The following is a 24,942-nucleotide window of genomic DNA, read 5'->3' as shown; positions in this document are numbered from 1 at the left end:
TGTCTAAGCATACAACTCTTTCCACGTACCTGGTGCTCTCCATGAGGTGGAAAATTAAGCTGATGTTTAAACTGCGAACCCTAGAGACTTTCTTGCTAACTGTATATATATATATATATATATATATATATATATATATATATATATATATATATATATATATATATATATATATATATATAAAACTAAGCCTTAGACATGAATTCTCTTGATTACTGACCACAGCTCATTACCCACTCGCCTTAAACCAGAGTCTATGTTTTACCATATCAGTAGCAGATATAACAGGACTCACACACACAGGCACAAAAACCACACACGGACACAGCAAGGTTGGTGTTCTTTGAAATTTTATCACGCTGAACAGGGGACATTACCTGTGCTTTCATGGCAGAGAGTGGCTGCTGGGTAGGTAAAGCACTGAGAGCTCTCCACCACTCCACTCCTTTCTCTCTGCTCGCTCGCCACAGTTGGGGAAGAGAGAACAGGCAGCCGTTAGGACAATAAAGAGAGGGACGGCAATGGCGGCTCCCCTCTGAGGCCCTTTTCATGCTCTCAGGTTGAGTCACAAGGGCCCACTTCATTGCCGTTATCCAGGGATGGGAAATACATAGCTTCTCTTTAAAACTCTGACCCGGCCTTTTAGTCCGGTGCGCCGGGGGCTGATTATCCCCACTCACCCTTTTAAAAAAGTCATATGAACACACATGCACGCACACAGAAATGCTCCACTCACATTTAGAGAATGAAAGTGGCGCGCGCACACACACGCATACAGTAGATACATTCGCCAAGTGGCTCATATTTGCAGAGGTTACAGCCCAGACTCGGGGACAGATCTATATTTAAGAGGGGAATACGGTAAGCGTTTAACCTTGGATTTGAGGTGACTTTGAGTGAGGCACAGAGGTGTGGGAGTTGCTTTGTCGGCGAGCTCTTTCTGCAGTATTTTCTCATGTTCTCAGTGAGTCAGGCAGCCAGGCAGGCAGCGAGTCTGTGAGCTGAGAACTAACGGCTTGTTTTGCCGGGTCTTCTTTTTGAAGATGACCTTGGGCTCAAGGTAAAACACACTGAATGTTTTAACAGGCGCTCAAAGTTTCATGCTCTTCCGTGGGGTGTGAAGCCCGGGCTCATATCTCATCCCAGCCAGAGACTACCGACTGCTAGAGCTAGTCTTCTCAAGGTCTGAACTTCCCTGTGACAGGTGAAACAGACTTTTGGAATTTCAAATTCAAGCAGAGATGAGCAAACAAGCGACTCATCAAAGTCGGATTTCAGCGCACATGCGTGTGTGCGTTTCCCGTTCGCCCCCAGCTATGTTTACTCATTAGCTCGCCACGTCCAGTACCTCACTAGATGAAAGATGAAGCCGGGGACTGATAATGAAAGACAATGCAGTCAACAGCAACAAACAGCACACACAAAAGCCCTACTGGGAGCTCGCATCTCACGGCCACAGGAATGGGTGTTATTAGAACACAATTAATCAGGCTTTCAAGTGGGATTTGGTGGGTGGGCTGCGGGGAAACGAGGAAAGGTTTAGGTGAGTTATCCATCCAAGTTGGGAATGATTGCAATGAGAGCAAAAACACTGATTATGAGGGGGGGGGGGGAATGGGATTTTGTTTTGATTAGATTTTAACAACTTTAATGACTGGTAATGTAAGCAGAAAGAGCTGAATACCGAGAAAGTTTCATTTTCTCCACCACAGAGATGAAAAAATCTCTTTGATTTACTTTGTACAAATGACATGACTCTGTCGTTGTTTATAATGCAGAGTTTAAAATATTCAGTATTACAGAACAGGCAGTGTTGCTCCTCTTTAATTTTTGTTTACCCATTATTAGGCTCTGACTCTGTCAAATTAGAGTAATGCATGACAGCAACACTGGTCCTCAGTGTGTGTGTGTATATATATATATATATATGTATTTTCCTAAGAAAATGGGAAGTAGGTACAGGGGATTTAAAGAAACTTGCAAACATATGTGGAAATATAGTATGAAAAAGCAGTTTTAAGTCGTCTTCAGGAATAGTTCTCCAGGCTTCTTGAAGGACATTCAAAGCTCTTCTTTGGATGTTTCTGCTTTTTGTTCTGTTCTCTGTCAACATGATCCCACACTGCTTCAATAATGTTGAGGTCCGGGCTCTGGGGAGGCCGATCCATGACTGATAGTGTTCCACTGTGTGTTTTTCTATCTAGGTATGCTTTTACTGCACTGGCAGTGTGTTTGGGATCATTGTCATGCTGAAAAATTAAAGCTGTCTGTTATGAGATGGTATTGTGTGTTGGATCAAAATCTGATGGTACTTTTCTGTGTTCAAAATCCATCAATTTTGACAACATCTTCAACACCACTGGTTAAAGTCCAGCTAAAACCATGACAGAGCCTCCACCCTGTGTTACAGATGGCTGTGAACACTCATTCTTTTACTCCTCCTCTCCTGAACTCCTTCAAACATACTGATTTGAACTAAAACATCTGAGGTAAAACTAACGCTAAACATGCACAGTTTCTGCAACAAAAACCTTTGAAACTGGTTACTGAAACTGAATTGTTGGTGAACATTTGTGTTTCCAGCACACATTTTAAAAAAGTATTTATTTTTATGTTTCCTAAAATTGCTGAAGTTGCACATTAACATGCAACAAACTGACTTCATCCCCTTTTTTATTGTCAGAAACTGTTCAATAAACGACTTTGTTTCCAGACACAGCTGGGAGATATAGAGATAAACCAAATATTGGAATACTGATTGCATCATTGCTTGGCAGTTTTTGTGCACAGCTTGGATTTTTTATTTTTTATTTTTGTGCTTTCCTCAGCTTTTCTTGTGCTACGTCACATTTACTCTCAGCTTAAACATTTCTCATGACTAGTCAGCTGTTTAAACCATTCGTAACTACCCGTTTATTATTTCAGCTATTCAGCCGCTAATTTGAACTACCGCAACACCAGCACATGCACGCTTTAGATCCAGTTTAACGTGTTCAGACTGACGCATCTGAGCAGGTGCCATTGTTTACGGAGGGCTGTGCAATATTCTGTGTTTTGGTATTGAGCTGATTCAAAGTAAATACAAGACCAGTATTGTCAACACTGATACTTTTAACCTACAAAACCAGCTTACATAGCGGAGAGCAATGTTTATGAGATTGATCATCATTAATCTGAAAATTCTGAACACATCTCTATGATTACTACACAATAATAAGCTAACAAAAAAACTCAGCTTTCATCTTTACATGTATTTTGAAACTTGTTTTTTTCTTCTTTCTTTGTGGAGGCTTAGAATGTGCCCGTCTCTAAATCACTTTGGGTCAACTTTTGCTGTTTAAATGTGTTATAGATGATATTTTCCATACGTGTTTGAGGAATAATTTTTCATTTCCCCCAAAATTATTATTGTAATATATTCTTGGGATACATACTGATCAAAGTATCGATTCTATCGCGCTAATATTGATCCGATACCAATACCAGCGTTGGTATCAATGCTATGGATATTTGGATCGATCCCCCCACCTCTGCTTTGTGTCGAATAGGCTGTGGGTCGTAATAGGCTAATAGTTTGTTCCTCAAAAGGCATCATCATAGTTTAACTGTAACCACAGACTGTACATTTCCTTTATTTTTTTTCACTGCGCTGCACGGGCTGGCTCTGTTTGGTATTGAGACCCTCATTTTCATACGGCCTCTAATTTGAAGAATTACAGTATATGAAGATTCTTGGGCAAAACAAGTTAGCATCTGCTGTGTTGAGAAATACTGTAAGTCCTCTGTTTACAAGCATATTGTGTTTGCCTCCGTCTGAGGGCCTGCGGGGTGACACAACACAACACAATTCGTCCTGTGTAGCGCTGCATGCTGGCCCGCTTCTGCTTCTGTTATTAAGAAGTCCGCAGCTATGCCAAGCGTGTGTACACAATCCTCTGTTGTTTGGGTGAGCAGCACTAGGTAGTGTTAGCATCGCGCGCGGCAGCCGAGCCGAGGATAAAGCGTGCGTTTCAAGTCGAGGAATGCCAGTCTGCCAGATTCCCTCTTTTTCCCTGCAGCATCTCCGGCATCTAATCCATGACCACAGACATCCCCCTCATTACCGCCAAATTACATGCAAATTTCCCCAAATAAATGAGTTTTAAGTACTTGACAACCTGTCAGCCTTGGAATATTGAAACGTTCTGACGGCTAGATAAACAATCAACAATAATCACTCTATGCAAATTTGATATTTCCTGCACAATTACCAGAGGAAAAAAAACATCCACTATAAATAACTGGACACACAAAAGCATCTGGCATTTGTTCAGGTTTTGAACAGATACGGATGCAAATGAAAGATTCTTTAGGATGTAATTGATTCAAACGTTGCTGCACCTCCTCTGCCTCCTTTTATTGTTCTTTTTTCCTCCTCCTTGGCACTTGTTTTCTTTCCCCCCCTCCCTTTTCTCTTTATCTCACCGCTTTCAATATACTCAGATAATGGCTGATGTAAATGAGAGAATGAGAGAAAGGGAAGGAGAAAGGAGGATGTGAATCACCTTTCGTCTACCTCTTGTTCCAGCTTTTTCATGAGGAGATGTGTGCAAAATAACGTGCTCTTATGAAGTGGATTGGAGATGACTGTGGAATTGAATGCGAGGCTGAGAAACGGCGAGCTCTGTACGTTGCTTGTGAAGGAGATTACTAAGCGCCGCGAACCCCTCCCTCCCACTCGCTCCTCCACAACGCCCAGAGATTAAGACTGACAAGAACATATCAAGTCATTTCAGGACAAGCAGATCTCTCACTCTCATCTCGCTTCCCTGGGCCTTTCTTTTGAAAACACTCTCCCCACACAGTCCGGCACTTTTCTCTCTCTCTGCTCTTTATGTCTTTTTTCATCTCCCCTTTCCATCTCTCTCCCTATATCTCGGCCTCTCTTCTAGATTTGTCTGTCTTCTGTCCACACTGAGAGGCCTTGGAGGGTTGTCTCGAAGGCGTAATGTGTGGAGAGTCTGACCTCGACGACCACTGGCCTCAAGGATCAGGACATCTATTAGCGGGGGCTAACAGCTTTATCCCTGCACCTCCCGCTGGGCCTCTCGATCTCGGACCCCAGCCTGTTCCCTAACGGCCTCGGCTTGCTCTGAGCTTCAGGTGTGTGTTTTTAATTGCTGCCAATCACCAAGGCGGACAAACGGTCAGCTGAGCAGACAGAGAGTAATGGGGTTACACTGTAGTTGGAGGTTAAAGTGATTCTTGTCATTTCAGTGTAACAATCTGATCACACAGGGATATTTTAAGTAAAAGGGGCATATGCACATAGAGTGGACTTTAATACCCAGACATGTGGTGTTTAGGCTTATGCTATGCCCATTATTTGTGCATCTGAACAAGCCATATGTAGGTACATGTAAAGTACTGTCAACAAGAATGTATGAGCATCAATCATATAATGCCCCCTTCCACCAGCACCTACTCAACTCGACTCAGTTTTTAGGTTTTTCCATTAGATGGTAATACCACCTAGTTGAGACAGTTCTTCTACTCCCCTCAACTTCCACAAAGCATAACAATACCTGGGTTGGCCAAAAAAAAAAAAAAAAAAAAAAAAAAAAAAATATATATATATATATATATATATATATATATATATAAAACGCTATATTGCTAAAAAGCTGTTTTTCACATAAAATTATTTTAAATATTCACAGCACTGCAGTCAATATTATATATAGATTTAGTCATGCAGGTTGAAGGAGCCAGGGATCGAACTACCAATCTTCATGAGGGAAAGCGTTAAAGAGACCCGTTAAACTAACTTCTAGCTTCATATCTTGATCCTTGGGCTACAGTAGCTTACCATGATTCAAAGTCCAAAATAATCCTTATTTGTCTTCAGCTAGTCTTCCTTTAACCTTTTAAGTACCATAGAACAAGTCAGCCAGACCTTGTCTTTACATTTTTACACGCTGGTTTCCTTTTTGGGGGGATGGGGGGGCATTTCAACTTGCTATACATCAATACAACCTTTATGTAATAATATGTACGTAATAAGTCCACAAAGCACAAAGTCAAACATCGCTTTTCAGTAGGGTTTTGATAGGCGTTGATGGGGAAAAAAAAGCTACAATTCCTGTGAAAATGGCGTCACTTCCTGTCATTGCAGTTAGTGGCACCTATCAAAACTACGTGATATGTATAGTCCAACGTAGGAAGTGCTGTGAGCAGCTGATCAGATCGATAAAGCACCCGTGTCTAAATTATATTGTTATTGTAGTGTGGGATTTTTTCTGTGATTTCTGCAAACCCATTAGCGGAAGGAAGGAGCTCTGAATTCATGATAAGTAAGTGTAGCTGCTCTAACTTACTTGGTTACAATTCTATTAGCATTTTAAAAAGATCCAACTTACTTTTTGGAAGCACAAAAAACCCCATAATAGGTTCCCTTTAGCCTGGACCATAGCAGGATGCTTGTAGTCCATGAACCTGCATGCTGTCACTGGTGCACAACAGTGTTGCCTGAATGTGTTATATATTTGTGCCGGTGAATAACGTAACTGTGTTCTGGAGAGTCACTTCCTTTTCTCAGTGAGATACTACACATTGCTTTAGATGCAGACCAGGAGCTCTCAGGGCTTTTGGTGCCTTAAGGCACAGGTGCTTTATCCCATGACTGCACTGAGGTTGCCCTGGTTACCTAAAAGCACACAGATACTTACTTTTTTTCTCTATTTTCTTGTTGTCAGACAGAAGATGATCTCCTCGCTGAGATGCCGCTGACAGATCAGGCACATTCAGATAAGGGTGATATGAGAGGGAAAGCGCGGGGATGATGGGGATCTCTGAAGCTGCTGCGGTGGACGTCCGGGATTGTTGGAGGAAGAAGGAGAAGGAGAGACGGGAGCAGAGAGGCGGATGGTCATGACGGCGGCGCTGACGAGCGGCGCCGTTATCAATCATGGGCTGCTCTATTAATTTCATCAAGGCCCCGGTGCCTGGTGACATTAAATGACACGCTGGTTGGTCCGATGGTGTCCCTGAGGTGGCAACACGACCGGCCGCCGCTTTTGAAATGCAAATCAGGCTTTAACCTTAAACAGAGCTGCCTGGCCGAAATTATCTTTCTGCCTCCGAGTCAGGTGCTCCTCTCCCTCCTTTCCATTTCTTCCCCCTCTTCCCTTCAACTGCTTTTGCTTCCCACTTTTCCTCCTTTCCTCCCCCCTCACAAAAAAATCTCTCCCTCCCGCTTGTTCTTCCACCAGCTTGACCCCTGGGGTACAGGAGATGGAAAGAGCATCTTTAGAAGAAGCGACAGATAAAGGCAAAGGTGCAGGAGGGCGGGGAAGGAAGGGGGGGAGGAGGAAGAGAGCGGCAGTGCTGACACCAGCATTCTGTCCTGATGAAGGGGCAGAGGGGCGCCGCCGCCAAGCCGCCAAGCCCGGGGATGAAGACGTCTCAAGGACGAGCAGTAGGGGTAGTCTCCTTCTGTCCGACTACCCCACACCGAGGAAGGCAACGGCTGCGCTTCCTCAGATCTGAGCCAAACGTCACAAAAATCAACCACCCTTCCAAAGTAAAAGCCACCTCAAATTGGTATGCAGCCCAATCCATGTGCTGCGCCTCGTTTTGGCCCCAGGATTTTTAAAAAATCCCCCTTTAGAGGAACTGTGCCATTAGAGCTGTCAATATTGTGACGCATTAGCGTGGGCCCAGACATGGAAGGATTGGTTACCAACATGCAAGAAGCTGCCATTGTTCCTGGAAAGGCTTTTTCCTCCTCTTTATTCTTTATCTGAGCAGACTGAACCCATTAATTTTAATTGAGACATCAGACGAGAGTGAAACAGAGCACTGCCTGGACAGGCGGCAGATACATGACAGAAAGGCAAAAAATATTCAGACTAAAAAAAATAAAAAAGCGAGAGAGAGAGAAAGAAGACAAGGGGAGGGGGTGGGGGAAAAGAGGTCCCCGTGGCAGCACAAACAAACATATCATAAACACATGAGAGCTATCGCTCCCTTTATCTTTCTGCTTCTCCATCTCCCTCTCATTTTCATTCCTCTGTCTCCTTCCTCCCCTCTTGTGCTGTTTGTCTTTAAAGAACAAAGCAACACTAAGCAAACTCTTTCAGCACACAAATTCTCCTCGCATCGCCTAAATCTCAATATGCTAGCTGTAAACAGCATTTTGTACACTCGATGCAAATCGAGATCTATATATGACTCAGCAAGTGCTACAGTAGCTGTGGGACTTGGCATGTTTGCTGTAACTGCAGATGCTTGCATTATGCAGCCAAATTCCTTTTGACATTTCCGTGTTTTTAAAAGATCACATCTCACATAAAAGGTGGAGATCACCTATTGGTTTATGAGCTTCAGACTGAGAATGTTTAACATCAACTTCTTTGGTTTTTGGAGACTTAAGTGACCAGATTGAATAATAATGCATTTTTAAGCACACAGATATAAAGTGCATAACAGTTTGGATAAAGCATGCATGAAAGATACTGCAAATTTTGGTATCGATCTAATACCAGGTAAATACTGGGCCAGTACTGATACTTGTGCGTGGTTAGCAGTTTTCAAATTCTGAAAACATTTCAATGACTGTGATTTTTTTACATGATAAGCTTTTTACGTATATTGAAACTTGGTTGTTTGGAGATCTGGAATATAAATGTGCCTTTCTTTAAAGCACTTATATAAATAAAAAATAAATAATAAATGTGACAGTCAACACAAAATAGTTTAGAAATTTTTCATTGTGCATGTTTGAGTTATATTTTTTAATTAAAAGAAAAGTTAATTGAAGGCAGTTCAGTGGGCTACACACTGAACTATTACGGTAGTATCGATCCAACACCGATATCAGTATCAATTGCAAAGCAGTGAAGGGAACTGGTCACACTGATATAAAGAGGTGGTTATTTGTGCCAAGTAATGCAAAGATAAAATGTTTGTCAGATATTTTGGTGGTTGGTGTGTTGATTCACAGCAGTTTGGCCCTGGCTTTGATTGGATCTGGGGCCTCTGTGTGCAGAGTCTGCATGTTCTCCATGTGGCTGTGTGGCAGGCTTCCTCCCATAGACCAAAGATGAGCATATTAGATAAATTGAGTCTAAAATGGATGTAAGTATGAATGTGACGAATTATGGTTGTCTGTTTCTGTGTGCTATCCTTATAGGGTTAGGGCTAACAAACAGCTGGGAGAGGCTCCAGCCCAAGATCCTAATTTCAAACTAACTGAATTGGGAAGAGGTTTAAATATTCAGACCAGTTTTCTTTTCTTTTAAATGTGTGTGAAGGAGCAGCAGCAAAAAAGTTGCATGATTTAAAGTAAATATCTATGAGAGATATCCGAGCGCTTCCCTCCATGTGCATGTAGAGTGTGTGTGCGTGGAATCAGCAGCTATACATGTTAATGCCTCTGTGTGTGTGTGTTCAGGAGCCAGGGGAGGGAGGCGAAGGAACTGCAGAAACGAGAAGCTAAGCCCGTGATGTTAAGTACGGGGAGACACCTGGCACAGAAACTTAAGTGCTTCCACCAAGTATCATCAACCCAAGATTAAAAGCATCGAGAGGGAATAGTGGGAGGAGAGGGATGGAGAGTGAGGAGGAGAGAGGGGGAGGGAGTGATCATGCATATGACAAGACGGTGGGAGAAGGGGGGGATCATGAGAGGAAGGGGGTGTTTCTAAAGGCAACAGCACAACAGGAAATGCAGTCACACAGTGTGGAGTGTGCATGCGTGTTTGTACAGGGGGAGTTACTGCTTGCAAAAACACGCAGGGATACAATGCGTAGGATATGTCAAGGTATGAGTCAGGAGTCTTGGTCCTTGATTGGTAATAACAGGATGTTCTTCCTATACAGACGCCGTGATTGGTTTGAATCGTTTTCCAACTACAGTGGGCATGTTTCACCTCACAACATTAGAAAATAATTGGAGTTACCAGGTTTTACTCTCCAAGCCACCCCCCCCCCCAAACCACATAGGCTGATTACCAGACAATCTTTCCTCAGATGTCTCTGTCTCAAGACTAGTATGTCGAGGGGCTGCTGATTACAGTACAAAAATACCAGGCTAACATCCTCTATCAATGGCAAACAACAGGATGTGTGCACTGTGGTCTATGCTGGGCCTGTATGTGTATGTGTGTGTGCTCTATCTGCTCCGAGTCGTCTTCAGAAATTTGTGTTTTGATTGCAGAAAGTAACTGCGTGTACGCCTCTTTAAAAAGACGTCTACACTCTCTCTCTCTCCCCTCCCCATTCGCCGCCACTCCTGCGAATGGTTATTATTATCGTCATCAGCGGAGAACGGTGAAATCAGGGCCCTGACAAGCAATCTCTTCTCTAACTCGATCGCTCCCGGCACTGCAAGAAATATCCATCACCGCAGGTTATTTAATCCCAGGATAGGGTGTCAGCGTCATGTTTTTCAGCAGATTTGATGAAAGCAAGTCGATATACATGCCTTTAAAGTGATGAAATGCCACTTTCCCCGCCAATTATTTACCCTTTATACTTCTTAGAAAGATAACTATGTGGCAATCTGCCTTTTTATTGGACCCAGAACCTCTAAAAGTGCTTCAGAAATCCTCACAAAATTATATCCGCCGCAATGACTGAAGCTATTTTCATAATTTCTCACTCGATTAAAGAAGATCGGGTCTCGAAACGGCTTGCTAGGACCGTCACTTTTTGCAGCGCGCCTCCCTCTCTCTTCCTCTCCATCCAGTCAGCGCACTTGTGTGCATCCTACAGTCGTATTGACAAGAGGAGGCTTACAACTGGCATACACAAGACCCACTACAGGCTTAATAGCGTTTCAAGTGTTTTCTCCTGGACTTGTGTCGAATCTTACATCTGAATAACAGGCCGCCGTCAACATGAAGGAGCTGAAGAAGAAGCAGCGTGGCGAGATGGCTGCCGCAATGAATCGGCGGCCTGACCATCCAGATAACGGCACGGAAAATCTCGCCAAATTAGTGTGTTTCTCCTTGTACAAAAGCTTGCCTGGCTCAGGTTTTCAGCGAGTCAGCGATGATGATGATAATGATTATTGGGCCGCTGCTGCTGATGAGGAGGAGAAACTGATACCAATTCTTCTATTCAAGGAGGAAATGAAATGGCAATTTAAATGACCCAAGGGTCCACAATAACTCCATTCACAGGCCAGTGAGTCATGATTGCAGATTTTTCTGTCTGCCAGTGAGTCAGGTACTCCTTCGTCTTCAGGACAGAGGAGAAGAGCTACAGCTGAGCTTTGCTCTCTCTCTGTGGCTTAGCACCGATAATCCATCCTACAATTCTCCTCTCGTTCTGAACCCAGAAAGAGGATGAAAGATTTAGACTTTCACCCTTGGTCTCTGAAGCCTTGCTCTGTCTGTCTTTTTTTCCACTCCTCTCTTGCACAGAACCCTCCTCACTCTCCTCTCCATCTCTGTTTGTCTCTCGTTATCCTTCACCCCATGACGCAGAACAGGAAAAGATCTTGTGATGATTATTTCACAAGCATGCTGATATCATCTTTGTGGGTTTTCTTGGCTTCTCTCATCTAGGAAGAGTTTTACAAATGACTGAACAGAGAGCTGACTCAATACTGTAGAACATTACCTTGAAACCTATTGAAGTCTTAACAGTAAACTTTGAACACGAATTCAGGACTAATGGAACGAAACAGTGAAGCATCATCTGCATAGACTATAGATTTATACACAGGCTAGAACTACCACTACTTTAAGGGACAAGTTTTCTAAGTAGGATTCTCTCAGTCTTGTTGATTGAATCATGTCCTACTTTTTCTTTCTTCAAATATTTAAGTAAGATGTGCTGGTATAGGCTGTGGCATAGACTCGGACAGGGTCAGACTGTCAAGACATTGCATTAGAATAATGCATCACAGCTCCATCACAATAGAGTCTAACAAAGAGCAGCAATTTCTTTGAGGCTAAGGAAGATGAATAGCTACCTGATTAAGATTCATTTTTTTTGCTTTTAAAGATCAATTGCAGCAACCAACCAGAGTGTGCAATAACCTCAACATCCAGGGCAACCACTAAGGGCAACTTGTCTCCAAACACAGTCTGTGATTGTTTGTCTGAGAGTTTCTGTTTGAAATCTATGAAATTCTGGCTGGAGTCTGAATTTCAGTAGTTAATGTGAATTTGTGCATGTAGATTTGATTAGATTTCACTTATTTGTGATTATGTGTAAATTTAGCATTAATCACTGTGTTATCACAGACAGATTGTCTGTAACTGGCGGCTTAAACACATTAAATCACAAACTGATAGACTGACAGCAGAATGACTCTGTGTTATTGCAGTTTTATCACTGTCTTGATTCCCCTTTGGTGGCAGACCTGGGGTCCGTTCTTCGTACCTCGCTTACTACATCCAAGATCAAATCATCGCGCCAACTTTGAGCTCGCTATTCCGGTTCTCCGAACACACCTGTTGTTGATGATTAGTATAGCTGGATGAAGTAATGTGAGATCACTGGGTGGCTTAACAGGGGCTACGCATCGATAGTAGAAACATTGATCGGCAACCCTTTGATTGGTCGGCGAAAATGTCGAAGGAGCGCCCTCAGTATTTTTCGGCAGCAGAGCAAGAACTCTTGATTGAGGGATTTCAGGAGTTTCAGAGTTTAATTAAAACGCAAGGGAACACTGCAAAGGCTGCAAAAGCAAGGAGAGAGGGCTGGCAGAAAGCTGCTGACAAATTAAACTCGTAAGTAATTTAATAATAATAATAATAATAATAATAATGGATTGGATTTATATAGCGCTTTTCAAGGCACCCAAAGCGCTTTACAATGCCACTATTCATTCACTCTCACATTCACACACTTGTGGAAGCAGCTACGGTTGTAGCCACAGCTGCCCTGGGGCAGACTGACAGAAGCGAGGCTGCCATATCGCGCCATCGGCCCCTCTGGCCAACACCAGTAGGCGGTAGGGTAAATTTATTATATTATATTACATTATATCTCCTTTCACATTAGAGCCACAACAGGACCCACTAGAACATGGGAACAAGTAAAAGTGAAATATAAGAATATCCTACAGAATGGTAATATTTATCACTTATATTGCTTTTCGTCTCTAGGAAAGAGACCCTGAAATAATCTGTTTGTTTGTTTATAACAGCAACCAAGAAAAGGACAAAGCACAAAAAGACAGGTGGTGGTCCTGCACCCCCTCGTCAACAAGTTGGTTAAGTAAATAATACCCTCACGGGAAAATCGATATCTCTCTATGAGCACACTGTCGCGCTGAGCTAAAGGATCCTGTCTATCCCGCAATATACACTGAATTCTGAAAACTCTCCTTATCAATCTTGCACCTTCTGCAATGGGTGGCTCGCGTAAACGGACAGGACATGGCTGCGACAGACTTCCCAAATCCACCTTTGCTTTTATAGCCGTGATCTCTCATCTTGATTACATGAAGTAATTTACTATTACTACTCTAAAATATCAATTACATCTGAAATAATCAAATACGTGAAATAGAATGATTAATAGTACATTTCCCTTTTTGTTAGGAAATGACCTGTATGTATCTGTATGGAATCAATAAAAGAATCAAATACTGCATTATCTTTAGTTACATTGATAATATTTATTTATGGTAAAACAGTGGTAAAATATCGCTGCTGCTTTCGTATAAATGAAGCGGACATACCTGAGTAGCCGCGATCTAATCTTGTTTACATAAACTAAGCCTGCTCCCGAGCAGGTTTACGCTTACGGATCTGTTGCTATGACAGCAAGTCCCGGATGAGCTTCGGAGAACCGAACGATCCAGGATCACGCGAAATCGTCAACAATCAAATCCAGCTAACTTACTTAGCGAGGTACGAAGAACGGACCCCTGTCTTTTTAAAGGCAGCAACACTGCAAGTTTATTACACACGGTCGTAATATTTTTTGTCATGCTGCAAACTCACACTACTGTTTTTCCCCAGTGTGACCATAGTGTTAAGCTAATGGCACTCATGGTGTCACACCAGGGTAAATGAGGATACTTGGAGAAGCATTATTTTGCAGTGATTTTTTTTTAAATAGTCAGAGGTGTTCGTCCTTCTTTTGGTTGATTCTGATTTTGGCTTTCCGACTTGAATTTTAAATCTTTATCAATTTTTCATCATAAAACACGATTCAATAACTTCTACATTTTCTCCAGAACCGCACAAGGTTAGAGGACATCGTGAAATTAAAGTGCTCGAGGTTACGGACAAAACTTGTTTTTTAAAAAAATAAAATTAAATCCAGCTGAAAATGCTGAACATCTTCACAACAGAAATAGCAAAAAGAGAGGGAACAGACCGAGTGTGCGCACGGATTGGCAAGGAAGTGGCAAATGTACTCACTGGCAGTCAGCGAGCACTGTGTTAGCACCGGAATTAAAAGGAATTCAGAATGACAGCCTGTTACATGTTAGAGTTAAATTACTGAATGGATTATCTGTGTGCAATAACCAGTTGCAGCTGTCGCAGTCCGCATGGCGGTGATTTGACCAGCACAGAATTGGAAATATCTGACGCCAGTACTGGTTATAGTCAGCCAACTCAGAACCAACCAGCTGATCAGCTGATTACATGAGTTGTCAATTACAAGTTGTCAATAACACATGGAGCCAACGTGACCTTCTGTACACTACAAAGGTGCTTCTGCTAAAGCACGTCACACTTTTTGTTGGTTATAATATCACACTGACTGTAGTGATGACTTCTGGAGATGCTAATTAGAGTGCAGGCACTCAAACTGATTTTCAGAATTTGGTCTAAAGTCATACGAGGTAAAGCCAGCGATGGTAAAAGAGAAAAAAAGATTATACACAGACATTATTCATTGCCAGTAGTTCTTCCCACTATGTAGCTGGTGATCCTTCTATATTCCTAACTCATTTGGCAGCTCACGTTGCCCCTCGCCTGGCATCTAAAGTCTTTGATGTAGTCAACAGACACCAGGTGAGCACCGGGGTAACCTGTGTTTGAGAAATCTGTGGGCTGCCCTCTCTACACCTCTCTCTTTTTCCCATCCTTTTGTGTCTGTCCATCTCTCTCTGCCAGTTAATGAGCCATGCAGGACTGCCATCATTCTGTGTAGTCATGTAGAGAGTCAGAGAGAGAGAGAGAGCAAGGAAAGAAAAACTGAGAAGGGGGGGAAAAGAGCTGGAGAGACAGAAAACAGGTGAGACAGTGAGAGAAGAGAGTGGGGACATGATGTTTTCCCTCACCTCCTCCCTAATCAGGCCCGTCTCCCTACCAAACACCACACGGCAATTAGACCTGACAGTACTCCAACTTCCACAATCCCACCAGGACTACACGTTCAAACGCTCAAATAAACACGAGGAGGGGAAAACGCCTGAAAGCCGGCACAACTTCAGGAAAACAGATCCGCTGATAGCAGAGAAGCAAAAATCTCAAAACTATAAAGGCAGAGAGAATAAAAAGAGCACTTAAATCTCGGTGTCCCATCGTGCATGGCCAGATGTTTCGCAGGAACGCGGTCACGACTGTGTGGGGTGCGCACGAGCACTCTGCAAATCCCCAGAGGACGCCTTTGGAAAAGTAGGATGATACAGTCAAGCCCGCTTGCATGAACAGTGAGCTAATTGGGATAATTAGTTTGTTACCTCGCTCGTTATTGCATTTTAATGTGGATTCCAAATGATCAGGAGGGGAGGAGTGGGATGTATGTTTTTATGTGTTTGCACCTCTCGTTCCACACGGGCGACGCGCCTTTAGACATTTATATTTTTGGCAATTAGCTCACGCCTGTATCCACGACGACTCGCGTAGAGCGAGCAGGTAAAGCGTCACAGGAAGTTACACTTAAGTGTGGCGAGACTCACACAACTAAACATTCATCTGTGGGTGTGCTGAATGCATTTCGAGACTCGTTTTGTGAAGCGATTAGCATTTTCTGTGCCAATTTTTTTTTTCCCATTGTGGTGAAATATCTACTGCCATGTCAGTTAATGATTTTCTACATTTTCCAAGCATGTCTTTCAACAACTTCCACAGAAAGGACATATAAACTTGTTGCATTCAGCTGAGTGTTAAGTGTGTGGGCGAGGAGAGCAATAGTGATGGTTAAAAAAAAAGACAGAGACAATTTTTCCAGTTGCTGTATCTCTGTCAAACTCCAGCATATGTTGGGGTTGAACTGAAATATGGACGGCCAACAAAGAGACGGGGCAACTCTGCCTCCTCCACGGTCGATGCCTTAATGACGTTTAACATCGGCGGAAAATTGTGGTTTTCGAAAGATTTCGTTGTGCTTTAATTCAAAAGGAAGTGATACCTAAAACTGAATGTTTTTGCCATCAAAAATGTACAAAAATACAGTAGCTGTAGTGGAAAAAATCTCAATGTGACAGCATCTGCGTTTGATAGCAAACAAAAAAGTGGATTCTTGAATCGCAACAGTGGTAAATGGTGGTAACTTCTGGTAAAAGTTAATTCCTATAAAAAACAAGCCAAACAACAGGTGCTGTTGATGGGAACAACTTGTGGTCGTCACAACAAAAGGACAAGTCCTGTTTCCATGATATCGATTTCTCGTCGCCAAATGGCTGCTCTCTGGGGGTTTAAGTGTTTTCTTGTAAACCTGTTTAAACCTCTTTTTTCTCTGCTGTGTTTTATGGAACCTTGCAGAAAGTTGACGTATCCAGTCGTTAAGTCTGACGTCACTAGCCGTGTCTGGGCCTAAACTCCGCTGCAGGTCCATATATCAAACGATCACTATGGCATTACTGAGAGTTGAAAAACTGTCTAGTCTTTCATCTTTAATAAAATGATCAGCGTTCTGCTCTACCAGGTGTAATAATTGAGTTTAACATCCAGGCATCCATGAAAATGGAATTTATGAAATTTAACAGAGTTAGAAGTTAGCAGGAAGTTAGCTCGCTAGTTTCTATCTAAATACAATATAACATGTCCTGACTGCAGGGTTTTTGGAAACAAATTAAAACGTACAGCTCTGTTATCACTTCCAACATAAATGAAGACAGAAAACTAAACAGCAGTGACGTTTGTAGGGTTACTGAAGTTGGGCTAGCTGGTATTTAATGATGTACTACGTGACCGCTAGCGATACAGCTATGTTAGCATAATATAAACAAGCTAACTTTTTTTCCACTCGATAAAAGTTAACATGAGTGTTCTCGGTGGTCAGGAACAAATGTAATCACATGGCAGGATGCTGTAAACGGACCAAACTTCAGCCAGGAGAACAACTGAGATAATCCATCCACAATACGAGGTTAGTCATTCATATACTGCTGCATGGCTGGGCTGTAGTTACTAGGGGTGCAACGATACACAAAATTCACGGTTCGGTTCGGTTCGATACTTTGGTGTCACGGTTCGATATTTTTTCGATACAAAAAAAATGTTCATGCCTTTTTAATTTGTCATTTATTAAAATTATAAATATATATTTTAACACAAAAGTACAGTTTTTAAATTTAACCCTAACCCTTGTGCGTGTTGTTTTTTAGCTCGTCATATTGCAGCCACAGAAATTATTTTGTCCATGAAACCATAAAGCTGCACTTTCTTTTTGCCTTATAGTCTGATTTGTCATAACTTCTCCGTTTTGTGGTAAGCTTTTCTTTGGCTGTCACTTCTTCACCCTGACCTGTCTTATTTGGCTCAGCAGAACTAAAATATATATCTGTCTGTGAAGGTTCTCAATCATCCAGGTCATCGTAGTGAAATATATATCCTGCCGCACTCACATAAGCTCAGCGATTCTCTGCGCGATCAACCTCTCACATGTTTAAGCTGCGGGAGATTTCACTTGTCATGTTTGCATAGTAAGCTAACAATTAATAAGACGATGTCAGAGGAATTGGTGCACAAATTATCATCACTCACAGATCAGTGCTGTCGCTCTCTATACACAGTTCGCACGATTGCAAAGTGAAAGCAAAAAAACAAGCGCAAATTCAAACACGATTTCAATATGTCACATATTGACAGTGGCTCACCCAATGACATAATTACCCAGCTACATTTCTGAAAGAATGCAAAAGCATTGACATATATTTTTCCTTCCTACAATAGCCCGACAGGCAGGGCAGAGATAGCCCCGGGACGTCGGGCTAGCGATATTGCGAGCCCTGTATCTGATTGAGGAATCACTCATCTTTGGAAAAGAGAGTTTATTACAGAGAAATGTCTCTTTCCAAAATAAAAGCTATACTATCCGCTTCTTCTGGGCTATATTCTCAGCAGCATATTAAACATATCAGGTCTCCATAAGGAGAATCCTGTGCTAACAGCTGTCTAAATGACTCGGCTAAAGTTTATAGCATGCATGCTTGTTGTTTTTGTCTTTGCACTAGGATGATGTCGGTGTAAATGTGCAGTCATATTCGTTGTGTTCCCACTAGTGCTTTCAGGTTAATCTCGTTGAAATAACCTTAACGCCACAACACGGCAAATCTCCGTTAACGAGCTACCCTATACAGAGGGGCTAGACGGCCAACACGTTAACGAGCTAACTGCGCTAACACACTAGCTCCAACCCATGTAATTGAGCATTGCATGGCACATCCAACATACTGTTTTACTTTAGTCCATGACTCGCTTACCTTCAGGGTCATACGTCACATGAAAACCAAAATAATTCCAAACGCCAGATCTGAATGAGGGTGGGGAGGTCCACTTCTGTCTCGCTAGCTTGCCCTGCGCTCTTCCTTCTGACCATGCTGTCTGTGTTGAGTGCTCAGTGAATCTGCGTTCGACTACTCCGCCTAGGCTGCACTCTCGAGCCTAGGCGGAGTAGTCAAATGCAGATTCACTGAGCGCTCAACACAGACAGCATCGTCAGAAGGAAAGTTGATAAAATAAATTACAAATTTTGTATTGTTCTTTTTTTTTCTCCCCTTTGGTTTTCTTTCTTTCTCTCCCCCTCTTTCTTTCATTCTTTCCCCCTGTCCTATCCCACAGTCATGTCTGTCCCGTTTGCAACTAAAAATAAAATAAATTCATAATTATAATAAAGGTCAATCAAATGGACCAATATGATGATCCACTTAAAATAAATCCTCTTGGCATCTTTCTTGGCCTCAAGACAACAATTCTGATGGCTATAGATCCAAACGGGACACAAAAAAAAAAAAAAAATTGAAAAAAAAATTGAAAAAAAAAATTGAAAAAAATTGTATTGTTCGATACATATGCGTACCGAACCGAAAGCACTGTATCGAACGGTTCAATATCGATACGAATATCGTTGCACCCCTAGTAGTTACATCCTAAGGTTTTAAAAACTGAGCTTAAATAAATGATTAGCGGTAATAAAAGCCGAGGGAGGTTAACAGTGATCACTGACTGTTTTAGGAGCTTTTTGAGATTAAATAGAAGAAAATACAAAACATTAAACATGTTAACAACACAAAAGCCATATTAAAAGCAGACTACTTTAGGCCCGGAAGTAGGATTCGTCACGTCATCACTTAACGACCGGATTGCTAGCTGTTTTAGTTGCTCGCATCTGTTGCACATGAGCTAAATAAATCCTGAACCTCAGGGTCAGTTGCTTCTCCTTCTTGAGTACCACTGTTTAATTGTGTATTTTGAAGTAAGTCGGAATTTCTCAGTTCCCAGTCAAAAGTTTTAACTGGCGTGCCCCCTCGACTCGGAAAGTCAGAGCAGCCCCACTAACCAGAACTTAGCAAGATGGCAGCAGTGAATGGAAACGGTAGTGATTTTTGACTTACGGAGCCATACGGAGAGAAGACTAACCAGGCTCCATCCATGACAGATTATTATGTATTACAAGTAATGCATGAATTTCTCAACCTTGCTAATGAAGCAAAACAAATCTTTGTTCTCGCTTTTCTATCTTTAATACTGAAATGCACCGACTGACATCTGACTTCTGAGGTAACTGGAGACGGCATAAATTTGATGCTGAGAGCTGTTGTTTATGGTGCTATTATATTATACAGTTTACACTATTTGTTAAAACACCACATTCATTTTCATTCATAGCCTGAAATATGGGATAAATTAAGTATGTTGTATTTTTCACTTAAGTTCCCTTTTATGCTGAGACATTCTTGGGGCATCAGATTTTTCCATTTTGCCAAAGCCGACGTCGGTGACAGTTCTCAAATTTATGACAAAACATTTCATATTTATGAAGCAAAACTGTCAAAATTTAGACAAAATTGTCAAAATATGAGAAAAATTGTCCAATTCTAAGTACAAAAAAATTTGAAGGAAAGTTATGAGAAGGAAAGTAAAATTGTCCACTTTATTAATAGTTGCTCGTTCAGTCAGTTAAATGAACTACATTGGTGCACAGCTTCCACAGATAAATTTAAAAAAAATAAAAAATACACCTAAGCCCCTATTGCTTTTGTAACAGGGCAGTTTTCCCTCCTAACTACCGATATCTGAGCACCCTTGTGTGCAACAGACATGAAAGAAATGGCAAGCTGGATAACAGTGCAGAGGCAAGTGCCTTAGTTCGGCCGATGATAGCAAAGATATGTGCGTGTGTGTGTCACCACTAAAGCCCCCTATCCCTCCTCTTGAAGAAGCCATTTCAGCCGCACACATCAATAGCCCACCCTCAAGAGCAAAGCACAGCAATAATTCCAGATAAATCATTCCCTTACTGAGCCACTTGCTGCGTTCAAACGCACCCGTGACCTTCAGCTCTGTCTCTTTCTACATATAGCCCGGGAATATAAAAGCTGATTAGCTCAGAACATTTTTGATACGTTTGTTCGAAGGCAATGCACTAATGAGGCGTTGCAGGATGCGGGCAGCCGCCAACTTTCCTTTTGGAGATGTTTTTTTCCTCGCCAGAGGAGCATAATACACTGCTAATGGCATCTCCTTCACAAATGGACAAATAAAAAAGGAGAGATGAAGTACAATATTGCTTTACCATATCAAAGGAAGTGGCATCCACGGACTGTGCAGCTGTCTGTTGGCATGTTGATGGGCGAGCGGGAGTGTTGACTTCTATAGAAATGATGTACGTCGAGACAGAGAGTTACAGAAGCTGCCAGAGCAAGAAAAAGAGAGGGAAAGAGAGATAAACAGTGAATTAGATGATAAATACACACAGCCAGACAAATAAACAGAGCAGAATTTAAAGAACACACCAGACCAACAGGCAAAATTATATTAAATGGAGTCATGTAGGAGGAGGAAAGCCTCAAAGAAACGTGTTTGGACACTACGGAAAACAAATTGCACATTAAAGAAAGCACAACTCTTTAAACTTTGTGTAGTTTTATTCACATTTACTCTGCTGATGGAGATTTACTCTGCTGTGTCTTTGTGTCACTCATAATGAAGGCGGACGCCTGCAGAAGTAATACCACGTACAGTGGAAGAGCCGTCACTGCTGCAGCAGTGAACTTTAACCCTTTATGTCCATGTTAGGTGCCCATACATTCATTGCTGGGTGACTGCAACACTATATGTTCAGGTGTGCTGTGCTAAGTAAACAGTCAGGCTCAGTCACTTGTCTGCAGTAAATACGTGGATATCTGCTCACCACTCACTCTAATCACCCTCCTTTTTGCCTTTACACCGTTTTCTATGTTAAACTCACCTCAGCTCCACTCAGTTGCTTTACTCGTCGTCTTCGAGCGTTACTTGGAAAGCACATCTGTCGTTTCCCAGCCTGTGAACTACAGGTGGGTGTATGATTAGGTGAAACCAACTAATCCAGATTCATGGGGGACTTCCAAACTTCAGCAACGATGAACTGTTTAGGATTCGTCACAAGCCGTGTTTTTCAAACAGCAAGGTTAAAAATTGTAGATTCGGCTTGTTTAAATATCGTCCCCCCTCCAACCCTGGCTTTTGTTATCCAGCATGACACCAAAACAAGCCTCATGATGTCTGGACTACAAAGCAGAGGACTTAGCAGAGGGCTGGTGAGGTGAGCCTAAAACTGGAGGTTTTGGTGTCTCATGGTACTATTTAAATCAAGATAATTTTCTCAGCGAATGAAGGATAAATGTTAGAATCATCTTGTGACCTACGATGGATGCTCCCCTCGCCTTATTTAAACCTCCTTTATGCACTGGTGATATAATGTGTCCCAGCTTTACATTTTCTATAACAAAGTGCACACATTTAACTCAATCAAGCTCATTTAACTTAATCTTTCTGAGTACTTGCCTCCATTTTTAGTGTGATTATTATGACTGGAGATGAGTGGAGTGGTGGCACTGTCAGCAATCAGCAGAAAAATTAGTCCTTTTCTATTACACTACCCTTTTTCTCTCTCTTTTTTAACTGTACTCTCTTCCTGCGTGAGACACTCACTAGTACAACTTATATTTTTGCAGACAGCCCCCACAGGACCACAGTTTTTCGCCTCTCTGTACGCAGAGACGATGGGAGACTCTCACTTGAGGGCTGCCTCCGAGGGGAAAGAATTTCTACTTTGTTCTGTCAGAAAGCACTCTGTGGGGAAACATGTCTGAAAGACCCACGTAATTAGAGGAGAGAGTGAAATGTAAAGACAAACTCTGCTTTAGATAGAACTCGAAATAGTAATTCAGCTCAGGCACTTTCTAACGCTGCACATTTGTGGACACACCCAGCATGCGTTGAGATCCTTTAAGATGAGGTGGGGACGAGGCCTTGAAGAAAGGAAAGAAAATGATTTTCCATGCAAACGATAACTTGTAGAGATAAAGATTATATGGAGAGAAAACATGATATGTTGAATGATAAAATACCTAAAAGGTCAAACTCTTAAAAATTCCCATCACAGAAATAACTGTTTAACCAGAGAGGGTAAGAGCATATATGTGTCATAACTATGTAACTGCTGCTTATTAACACAATACGATTACAGGCCTGTAAATGTAACTCAGTGGTACATTCCTCCCAGGGGTGGACGTCCAGTAAAATTCACCTTAAGGTCACGTTGTACACGTGTTTCTTGAAAAAGTGTTTGCCCACATCCTGACTTCTTATTGTTTACATATTTGTCATCAAACAAATGTTAATATTAGACAACAATAACATGAGTGAATGCAAAATGCTGTTTTTAAATTATGATTTCATTTATTAAGGGAGAAAGCTCGTCAAACCCACATGACCCTAGGTGAAAAAGCAACTGCCCCCTAAACCTAATAACTGGTTGTGCCGTCCTTGGCAGCAAGAACTGCAATCAAGTGTTTTTGATAACTGGAAATTAGTTTTTCACATCACCATGGACGAATTATTGACAAAGTCTCTTGTCTTTAAAAATAATATGGCAGCAGAGCTTAGTTTTGCAGAGCTGCATATGAACAAACCGCAAGACTTTTGGAACAATGTGCTTTGGAGTGATGAGACCAAAGTGGAGATGTTGGTCATAAAGCACAAAGCCAAACCAGACCTTATACCAGCTGTCAGCACGGTGGTGGAGGGGTCATGATTTTGATCTGTTTTACAGACACAGGACCTGGACACCTTACAGTCACTGATCAATCATAAATTCCTCTGTATATCAAAGTAATCCAGAGTCAAATGTAAGGACATCTGTCTGACAGATAAAGATTGGACCAAAGTAGGTCATGCAACAAGATAGTGATCCCAGCTCAGCAGCAAATCTGCAAGAGAATGACTGAAAAAGAAAAGATTCAAAGTCCTGCAATGAACCAAAGTCCAGACATGAACCTGACTGAGATGCTCTGGTGGGACCTTAACAGAGCTGTGCGTAAACCTCAATGAACTGAGTGCACCAAACTTCCACATTTGTGTGAGAGACTGATGATGTCACAGAAAATAATTACTTTAGGTTATTACGGGCTGCATAGAGTCCTGCGAAAACCCTTTTCACCACTGTAACTGTGTACATTCATGTAATCAGTCTTCTCTCAAAATCACATTAAATGTTATTGTTATTTTGATAGGGGGAAGAAAATCTTCCACTTTGTCTTAATTTCATGGCAAACAACAATCCAGTTCAGAGAGAAAATCTGCAGTTTAGCCCAAACTGCGATGCAAGGCATAAATTCCCTCAGTGACACCCTTCTCCAACCCACCGCCAACCTTCACCGGCACATAGACCCACACATGCATGCACGCTCTCTCGCAGGCACACACCTTGTACTGTCTTCAGCTATGCTCAATTATTAATGGATAAACAAAGAGCCGTGAACTGTGATGGGCTGTCGGCAGATATTTTCCCCTCTCATATCTTGGAGGCCTAGGAAACATACACGAGAGCTTGCACTGTAAAGAGGGAGGAGAAGCTTAAGGTCAAACCCACTCACCGCTTGGGATGCTTGCGCGCACGCACACACACACACACACACACACACACACACACACACACACACACACACACACACATAAGCAGATGAGCATGTATTCACAAAACAGATACAAACAAACAGAGATCTGCGAGGAGCACAGAGTCTAAAAATGTCAGAGGGATGTGCTTGTGTGTGTGCAGAGAGAGAAAAGTCTGTGAGTCTTGGAGAGAAGTGGAGCAGATAGCTCATTTCCTCTACTGAGACGGTTAGCTGCCTCCTCTCTCAGGAGGTTGGCTAGCCAAGTGAAGAGCGTGTGCGTGCGCGTGCGAGCGTCCGACAGGCAACAGACTCTCCTGGGTAAGGCAGGATGATGTAAAGCCAGTTCATCGGCTTCTTTTCATGCAGCAGCAGTTCTTTAAAAGGTTTAGCAGCTCTTACAGGTAAACAAAACAACAACAATAGTTTCAGTTACTGCATTTTAACAATACCAGAGACCACAGCAGGAGAGATGATAAAAGAAATTCCTGCAGCGTAGTCTCCCCTGCCGAGGTTTCTGTTCATCACTGTGGTTGTTTTGGTAATTTACAGGAAAGGCTGCTTTGTTGATATCACCGTGTCTCTGCATTAACTGGGAAGTGACTCAAATGAGCCATGATGTCATTCTATGCTTTCTGTTAGCGGCGCGGCCTCCGTTTCAG

The 24,942-nt window shown here is 42.2% G+C and overlaps 1 protein-coding gene across 1 annotated transcript in view; it reads right to left on the bottom strand.

Annotated features, from left to right (window-relative positions):
* LOC147301883 (uncharacterized) overlaps positions 1-24,942 on the bottom strand; it is a 246,650-nt gene that overhangs the window by 11,083 nt on the left and 210,625 nt on the right. The gene's annotated exons all lie outside the window — the stretch shown is intronic.

The sequence above is a fragment of the Aulonocara sp. 'chitande type north' Nkhata Bay genome, linkage group LG23 (assembly GCF_057382095.1).
Source record: "Aulonocara sp. 'chitande type north' Nkhata Bay isolate Kocher_YH1m ecotype deep benthic linkage group LG23, A_spYH_male_GT1.1, whole genome shotgun sequence".
Classification (NCBI taxonomy): domain Eukaryota; kingdom Metazoa; phylum Chordata; class Actinopteri; order Cichliformes; family Cichlidae; genus Aulonocara; species Aulonocara sp. 'chitande type north' Nkhata Bay.
This window is presented reverse-complemented; position numbering and strand designations above follow the sequence as displayed.